The following is a 9788-nucleotide window of genomic DNA, read 5'->3' as shown; positions in this document are numbered from 1 at the left end:
ATAGATTTTTAGTAAGAGGCTGCTTCTTTGTTCCTTGCTTTTCAGCACCCAAATAATCAGATAGAATCCATATTATTTGCAATACTCCCTGGCCAATAGCTTAAGAGTATTTCTGGCTAACTCATATCTTAAATTAACCCATCTCCATTAATGTGCATATTGCCAGGAGGCTGTGGCTTACTGAGGAAAGTTCCGGTGTCTATCTCCAGTGGGGCTACACGGCTTCTCACTGACTCTGCCTTCTTTCTTCCTGCATTCAGTTTAGCTTCCCCTATCTAGCTAAGTTCTGCCATGCTATAGGCCAAAGCAATTTCTTTACTCATTAACCAATAAAAGCAACACATAGAATGACCACACACACCATAGATTAATAAACAGGTAACTGGAGTGTTTAAGGTTATACACTAGGAAATTGCAATACACAAATTATTATAACTTCGTCTTAGAGCTTGAAGGATATTAGTGACTCCAAGAAGGGCAATCTAACAGGAAAATCTATGGCAAATTCTGATGCTTCCCATCACCCTCCAGTGAGAGTCTCAGGGGGACATTGTCATCCCAGTAGCTTCCCTGTGACTTCTCACTAGAGCTGTGGTATCCAGTCCCCTCATAGAGCTAAGACGAAAGAAATCAGGAAATAGATCCATGCATAATATTTGTCGGAGTCCTCAGAATTCAATACAAATGATTTGCATCTTTCTTTCCTTCCCTTTTCTTTCACATTCTAGCCATTACTGTATAGTATTTTATACTATGCAATAAAATTGTATGTTGCCATATATGGAATACAAAGAAGATGAAAATGTATGAAAACCTCAGCATCCAGGACTTTTTTTTTTATATCAATCTGCTAGAACCCTACTGGTTGGTACAATGAACTGCAATCCTGCTCAAAGAGACCGTGAGTTACAATTTCTTAAAAGTTAATCTTCATCCGGCGATGGATGGAGATAGAGACAGAGACCCTCATCAGAGCAACGGACTGAGCTCCTAAGGTCCAGTTGAAAGGCAGAAAGAGGGAGAAGACGAGCAAGGAAATAAAGACCGCGAGGGGTGGGTCCACCAACTGAGGCAGTGTGCCTGTTCTAATGGGAGCTCACCAAATCCCCCTGGACCGGGTCTGAATGAGCGTGTGATCAAATCTTTGATTGGGGGCTGACTGAGAAGACATTGATAAAGGCACTGGGACTTTTTTTATGGAATGTTCTGGCTTTTTGGGACCCTAGTCTATATGAATGCACAGCTCCCTAGGCCTGAATGTAGGAGGGAGGGCCTTGGACTTCCCACAGGGCAGGGTTCCCTGCCCTCCCTAAAGCAAGGAGGGAGAAGGAGGAGGTGGTGTTGGGGAGCGGGAGGGGACTATGTAAATATTTGAATGAATAAATATGGAAAAAATTGAAAAAAAAAGAAAATTTGCAACAGAGAATAGATGATGACCGCTCAGCCAAATGGGTAATGTTTATGCATTGTCCTAAGCAGTGCCCAGGGTCTTCAATCATAGAATCTGTAGTCTACTGTTTGCTCTAATTTTTTCAAATATATGGCTCTGTTGTATGTTCATCTTGATTGGACATGTGTATGAGTGTGCACATGCATATTTTTTCATTTCTATATGGACCAAATGGCTTGATACACAACACCTTACCCACATTCTGTCTTTTTCTTGAATCCAGAGCTCCTAGACTCTATTATTGAATCTAGATGGCTTGTTCTGGGGATGTCGTGTCTCTTCTGAGCCCAGACTTTATAGGCTGACCACCATGTATCCTGAGGTTTCTGTCTATCCGATCCAACCTCTGCCTTCTGTTTTATATAACAAAATTTTTGAGCTGCTAAGTACTAAATAACTTTACAGCTCCTGCTAATACGGATTTCCAACCTATGCTGGTATTTATTCCCTTCACATATGAGAAGTGAGACCAACAAAATAAATTATATTTGATCTGTTCACTCCTCAAGGACACTTTGCAACAAACTCATCAAGGCAAAGCAAAGTAAATGGGCTTTAAGTGGTGCATCTGGTATCAAGGTACATAGACCTTGACAGAGAAAAGTATCCAGAAAATTACCTGTATCTTTAAGTTCTAATTTTTAATATTTTATGTTATCTGAGAGATATTGAAACAAATTTTTCATATCCAGGATAGTTACATAAGATTTGTGCAAATCACTGATAATTCTTAACTTTCAATGTCTTTTTAAACATTTTTATTTGTTTGTGTGTTTGTTTATTGTTTGTATACATGCTTATGTTGTGAGTGTATATATGTCATGGCCTTCATTTGTAGATCAGAGAACAACTTGTGTTTTGTGGGAGTCATTATTCTTTCTGGATGTTAATTAGAGCACAATTCTAACAATGAATATAAGAAAACAATGCAGGGAGAGAGAGAGGTTTGAAAACCACTGACTTCTGCAAGTAAAGTCTTAAGCTAGGATTGTCCACGTGAACTTGGAATAAAAATAAATTGCTTTAGAAATTAATGGATAGCTCTTTGATATTTTTTGTTATTGTTTTCTTTAAATTTTGAAGTTAATGGCATGATTTATTAACAGCCATAGAATGATGTAAACTTTAGCAGGTGAGATTTGCTTTCCTCAAGGAATAACAGTACTTGTCATCAGGTCACAGGACTTATAATCATTCCTGGCCACCACAATGTAGAAATAGAGAACTGATTCTTGCAGGTTGTCCCTGAGTTACATGTATAAAACACAGCTAGTTGTCTACCTCTTGCCTCTTCAAGCCCACAAACACACCACACACACATACATAAGCAAACAAATAAGCAAATTCATAAACGTGATAAAAATTAAAAGACAAAAACAATAAGAACTGAAACTTTAAAAACAAATCATCTAAACCTGAGTAGGAAGTCTGTACTGTAATTCTGAAGTAGATTTACAAAGATAAAAACATAAAATGAAGCAGAAGAAAAGACAGAAAAGGAGAAGGACCTAACATCAGGATTTGGACAACCCCACAGGGTACGCGGTTGAGGAAGAATGTAAAGTTCAGCTGTTTGCACTTCAGTCATACACTCACTCAAGTCAGACAACTGATTTGATTGCCTCCTACACCTTATTAACGTGATGTTTGACCAAATTGATTTGACAACTCTGTAGGCACGACAGGGCCGAATCCTGCCCTCTGCAAATACTGACTGACATCTTAATTCAATGAACATCTTAATGTGTACTAGGACAAATAAAAAGCATTAGATATTGTAAACCTCACTTCCCACCTCAACTCTGCAAAACCTACTCGTTTTTATTCAATTAAATCCCCTTTTTCCTAAAGAGAAGAAAATGTAAAAAAAAAAAAAAAATTAAAAAACAATAAAAATTAAACCGGGGGGTGGGGGCAAAAAACCTTAAATTCAACAACCCCGAAAAAAAAGCAAGGGGGGCCCCGGGAAGTTGAAAACAACCAAGGCCAAAAAAAGTCCAAGAAAAGCCCCCAAACCAAAAAAAAAACAAGGCCTGGAAAAAAAAGAACAACAACAACAACAAAAACAAAACTATTTAACACTTACGAATCTCTTCAAATTAGGTCTCCTTTGATAGGTGCTCAGCAACCAGCAAATTTCAGACACCTCACTTTTTATTCAACTTTTATTACTGCTTCCCTGTGAATGTGGAGTTTGAATTTTAAGAATCAGGAAATCCTCTAGAAAAACAAAACATTTCAACTTGTCCATGCTAAAGTAAATACATAGAATCCCAGCACTCGGGAGGCAGAGGCAGGTGGATCTCTGTGAGTTCAAGACCAGCCTGGTCTACAGAGCTAGTTCTAGGACAGGCTCCAAAGCCACAGAGAAACCCTGTCTCGAAAAAAAAACCATAAACTGGACTTGTGTGCTTGCTTGTTTTGACCCTAATTGTAGAGGGGAGGTCACCAGAGTGAGGGCAGAATTAGAAGGATCAGAAATGAGGATGATTTCGGATTAAGAGGTGAAATTCCCAAATAATCAATAAAAGTATTATGTTTAAAATAAATATCTGTGCTCCCTACACTAAAGTGATTTTACTCCTCTGAACCCTAGTTCTATATGGCATGTATTGTTTATGAAAATTAAATATCTTATAACATTATTTATTTTATTTTCTAACATTGATTTATTTATTTGGCAAATATACTTGTGATGTGGCCTACAAAGAGAGAGAGAGAGAGAGAGAGAGAGAGAGAGAGAGAGAGAGAGAGAGAGAGTGTAGTGGCAACTCTAGGAATATATTCTCTTCTTCAACTATGTAGGTTCCAGAGATTGAACTCAGACTCTCATGCTAGCTATCAAATGTAATCCCCCTCTGAAACATCCCCTGTCACTGGAATAAGATTTAAACATATACAGTACAGATTCTTTGACTAGGGGATGTGAACAAAAGCTTCTTATTCACATTATTAATTATTATATAGAAATGTCATAGAAAAAGAAATAGGGGTATAAATATGTATATGTATCTATATCTATTGATCTATCTACATGTATCTTTATCTATTTTCACATATATGTTCTATTTTTATAGAAAGAGATCTTTTGATATCTTTATGCTAGAATTCTTAGCTTATAATTTAGTGTAAGTAATAAACAAGGGTAAATATATAATAATCATTTTCACGTATAAGTTGCCAATAGGAGCCTGAAGATTCTTGTTTTAAAGAATTTTAAAGGAAGCTGAAATCTCTAGTTGCTTCATACTAATTCCACATTTGTGTGATCTCAGCATAATTTGGGATCACTTGGAGAAATACTTTTTTTATATTTATCATAGCAGGCACTCTGCAAGGAAGAATATATGAATATAATATGTTGCATAGTGTAGTGGGCTGGTGATAATCTGTAATCTTAAAATAAAATTGTCTCTGCATTCATAGTTTCATTGTTCAGAGGAATGTCAGCCAGTTCCTGAAGAAAGTGAACAATGTCGCTCATCAAATCCTTCTAAGAACACAAAATGACACAGGCTGTGCTGCAGAATTCTCTCTATAGAATTCACCTGGCCAATCAAAGACGTATTTGTTTAGCATTTGGAACATTCGTACTTTGTGAGAGATGGTTCATGACTGGCATGAAAAATAAGTCCTCATGTAGATGTTCGCTGCTCACATTTTTGAATAAATCATACTATTCAATTAGTGGGAAAAAATAGATATGTCATTTTTGATTTAATCTCCTACCTTTGTGTTTCTCCGAGGGAAAATGGAAAAAAATAGTAGGTTTAGTCACTAAATACCTAATTTAAAGAACTCTTCATCTATAACTGAAAAGATATACAAAACTGCAACCAAGGGAGTAAAAATGCCTTAGACAGTAATTCATACTGTGTTATTTTGCATATTAACGATTTAGAGAGGGGTATTTATTAATGTCAACAAAGATTTTGTTTGCATTTTTGCCTCTCTTCCTCCAACTCTGCTAATTCTGTACATCTTTTGCTGTGTAATATTTTGTTTGTATTTGGACACATAAAGCTTACCTGGAGGTCAGAGAAAGAGAGCATCCAGCCTCCAGAGTTCTTACTTCTAAGAAATCTCAGACCAATTGGAGCAGGGAGTGGGATCTTATTTATATGAAACATATTATACTCCTGTCTCCTCCTCCCTAGTGCTAGGATTAAAGGTAAGAGCCTTCCATGTGCTTGGATCAAAGGCATGATCTCTCCAGGTGCTGGAATCAAAAGAATAATCTTCTCAAGTGCTGGATTAAAGGTGTGAGCCACCACTACTTGGCTTTGTATCTTTTAGACTGATTCAGTCTTGTGTAGCCCAGAGTAACCTAGAATTCTGGTCTTCCTGCTTCCTCCCAAGTGCTGGGATTAAAGGTGTGTGATACCACTTCTTGGCCTCTATGATTAACTAGTGGCTAGTTCTGCCCTCTGATTTCCAGGCAAGCTTTCTTTGTCAGAATACAAACAAAGCAAGAATCCCTGGCCAGGGACAGATGGTGTTATTCCAGACATGAATCCATGAAAAAACTAGTTCAGGCAAAGAAACAAATGCATCTGTTGCAGTGAGACGGCACTTTCTTTCTCCTTTCTACTATATAACCAGTTCAGTTCATAGAAAGGGGATTGCTGGTCTCTCTAACGATGGTCGGTGTCATACCTAGTGGTTTTATTGCTGTGAGGAGAAATCATGACCATGGTAACTCTTACAAAGAATGCATCTATTCGGGTTGGCTCACTCATTGTTTCAGAGGTTCAGTCTATTATCATCATGTCAGGGAGGATGGTGGGGTGCAGGTAGACTAGGTGCTAGAGTACTAGCTGAGATTCACACTGAGGGAAAAAAGCAACTCCAAATTCCACTCCTACAATGAGTGACATATGTCCCTGCTTTAACTAGGCCACACCTCCTAATAGTGACACTGCCATTGAGGGCCTTTTTTTTTTCAAACCACCACAGTCAATTTCTCAATTACCAACGCCAAAGAGCAATGAAACTGAAGGAAGTTTCAATATTGAGCCATATTTTCTCTGGAATGAATACTCAATATAAGAGTTTATTCTTTAATATGTATTTTTTTCTCCATTATGACTTCCTCCAGAAACAGCAATCACCCATGAGATGCTTTTTTTTCCCTTTTATTATGTTTTGTGTGTATTTGTTATTCCCTCCTTGTCCTCCCTCCCTACACTCTGCTGATTTCTTTCTCTGCCATGTTTGCATGAGCTATTTAGGCCTGCAATCTAAATACACCAACCAGAATCAAACTAATTTGATAAGAGGAGCAATGGTGTTTCAGAATTTAAATACAATCCAGAGTTTCTACATCAGTGATAGTACAAGATATTCTATGGATTATTATAACTCATAACATTGTATTGACATATAACTAATCATATATTTTTATGATTAATTTTTATTGGACATTATGTTAAGAATAAATAAGAAGAAAGTGTTTTGTTTCCTAACTTCCATAGTATTACTATGTATGTTCACATGCATAAATCCACACAATAGCTAAAATGGCTAGGTACTCTGTATCCCTTAGGTAGATAATAACAAATTTAGGAAATTTAAATAATTACTTATACAATTTCATGGGTTCATAGAAACAATTCTCTGTATATATCTTGGGTTTTACTTTACATTTCTTTATCAAATGCTTTGAATCTCAAGAAATTTTTGATAGTTTCCTACTTGCATAAAATGAATTTTAGTAATTTTCCCTTCTAATCTCCCCTACTTTTCTAGAGCCTTCTTCCATCTCTCCTTCCTAAGTTCATGTTCTATTCGCTGTGCTAATCTTACAGATATTCAATCAGTCTGCCAAAGCACGTGTCTCCTTCCACAGATATACCATTCTAAACAATATCTACTTAAGTGTAGTTTCTGGGTTGCCTTAAAAGTAGGTTAGAGTTCAAAAGTTGAAGATGAATGTTTTTCCTTTTATCACTCACTCTCTCCAGAATACTAACAGGTTGAAAACTAGGCTATATGTAATAATATTTCCTGAGTACTCATAAGCATTGCTAATTTGCTACAGGACTTTGCAAAGAGTCTGAATTTATATTTGTTGTCTAAAGGAATGTAGCATAAGGAAAAAAATAAAACACTCAATTTTTTTCAGAAGACAGTAATAGAGACAGAAATGAACGCTAGGGATAGGAGAGGAGAGAGAATAGAGATAGAGAGATAGAGAGATAGAAAAAGAAAGAGAAACAGAGAAAGATAGTGGGACAGAATCTAGTACCTGGCACCAAAAGAAATAAAATATATCTAGGCTTATAGGAAGAGGCAGGAATTTTCTCCTATTCTACAGGCTTTACATTTAATTCTATTGCAGAAAAGAAAACCAGTACTATACATCTTCTTAAAGTGGAATAATTTCTTACTGCATTCTAAATATATATCCCTATATCAACAGAAAATTGTATCTTTCATTCCTCATTAAAACATCTTCTTTTTCTCAGGAGATCTTGTCTATTTATCCCTTCCTGGACTTTGGTGACTCCCCATTGAAAGTCTTATCCCCTCTGAGGTGTGAAGGGGAAAACATAGAGGCAGCTGGAGGAGGGGAGATAATGGGAACAGGATTTGACTTGTAAAATGAGAAAAGATAGTTTTTAAAAAAAAATAAATTAAAAAGAAAAAGCATCTTCTTTTTGAAACAGATGGAGGTCATTACAGACATCCACAGTTAGCCAAATGTGTATGACAACTGATCTTTGCATGCCCATCCTTAACTGACACAAACTCTGTATCTAATGTTCAAGAAACAAAGAAAATAACAAAAATTGTAATAGTCAGAGGATCAGGCAGTCTGATGTGAAATGGTGCCTTCCACATATGCCAGAGAAGTTGCACGTCTGAGATCCTAACAGTATGGTCATCTAAAAAGGAGCAGTACAATGTTAACAGAAGTTTCTATGCCAACCTTGATAGGAGCATTTTACCAAAGTCCTACAACTAAGCAGATCTATAGACAATTAAAGGATCTTATGAGATCGTCTCCAAGAACTCATCCCCTTGGTGTGTGTGTGTGTGTGTGTGTGTGTGTGTGTGAAATTGTTTTTTTCTTTTAAAAATGTATTTAATTTTTCCCTAATTCATACATACCTAAACAGATATGATTTAAAAATGTGCTTTGATTATATTATCCCCCATTATCCTTACCCACCCCTCCCTCTGGCGGAAAGTAATATGCCCCATCCTACTCTGAAGTATTTTTTTTTTAGAAAATTTATATATTTATTAAGGATTTCTGCCTCCTCCCCGCCACCGCCTCCCATTTCCCTCCCCCTCCCCCGAACAATTCTCCCTCCCTCATTGGCTCGAAGAGCAATCAGGGTTCCCTGACCTGTGGGAAGTCCAAGGACAGCCCACCTCCATCCAGGTTTAGTAAGGTGAGCATCCAAACTGCCTAGGCTCCCTCAAAGCCAGCACGTGGAGTAGGATCAAAAACCCATTGCCGTTGTTCTTGAGTTCTCAGTAGTCCTCATTGTCCGCTATGTGTGTGAATTTGAAAGGGAGTAGAGGAACTATAGAAGAGTTAGATTGGGTAGAAGGAAGGTTGGTAATAATATAAACAAGACTTTTTTTTCCTTTCTCTTTTTTGGAATTGAACATAGATTCTTTTCTTCTAAAATGTACCTTAGTTGGGTTTTTGGATTATCTATTCTCTGGTTCTGTAATCTAAACTGTGTTAGCTATGGCTCCATCTCAGGGAGGAGACCTTAATTCAAGAAAAATATATTGGTTGGTTATTCACAAAGGATCTGCTCTACATCACCCTACTATATCTTTTTCAGGCAGGATAGATTGCAGGTCAAAGTTGATTTTTGGGAGTTGGAGTCAAAGTTTCTCTTTTTGTAGCTACTGAGTAATTTTCTGCATCAAAGACACTACAGAGCAGAGGTGAAGGCTCCATGTAAGTAATACCTTGACTTCTCCATGTCCAATGAGTTTTTTTTTTTAATGTTTTTTCTTGGCAGTGGGGTTTCCACTGTCAGTTTGTACAGAACAAAATTTTATCTTAGCATCATCCTGTGTTGTTTGGAGATTTTCATGGGACCTCCTTTGCAAACACTTCTACTGAATGCAACCAAGACTCCTAATGGAAGCCTTGCTTAGCTACAAGAACTGGCCAGCTAAAATTCAGAATCCTCTATTTCTAAGAGTTCTCATTGGCAAATGCATTGTAAGAGACTGATTTTTATTAGTAAAATTGGGAAAAGAGAAACCTACTAAGTATGTTAGCATTCCAATATTGGTCTCAGTAACTACTGCAGTTCTAGAATTAACTTATAGTAGATAAAATGTGGGAATGCAATCTGGTGCAACC

The sequence above is a fragment of the Microtus ochrogaster genome, chromosome 1 (assembly GCF_000317375.1).
Source record: "Microtus ochrogaster isolate Prairie Vole_2 chromosome 1, MicOch1.0, whole genome shotgun sequence".
Taxonomy (NCBI): Eukaryota; Metazoa; Chordata; class Mammalia; order Rodentia; family Cricetidae; genus Microtus; species Microtus ochrogaster.
Note: the sequence above shows the minus strand (reverse complement) of the source record.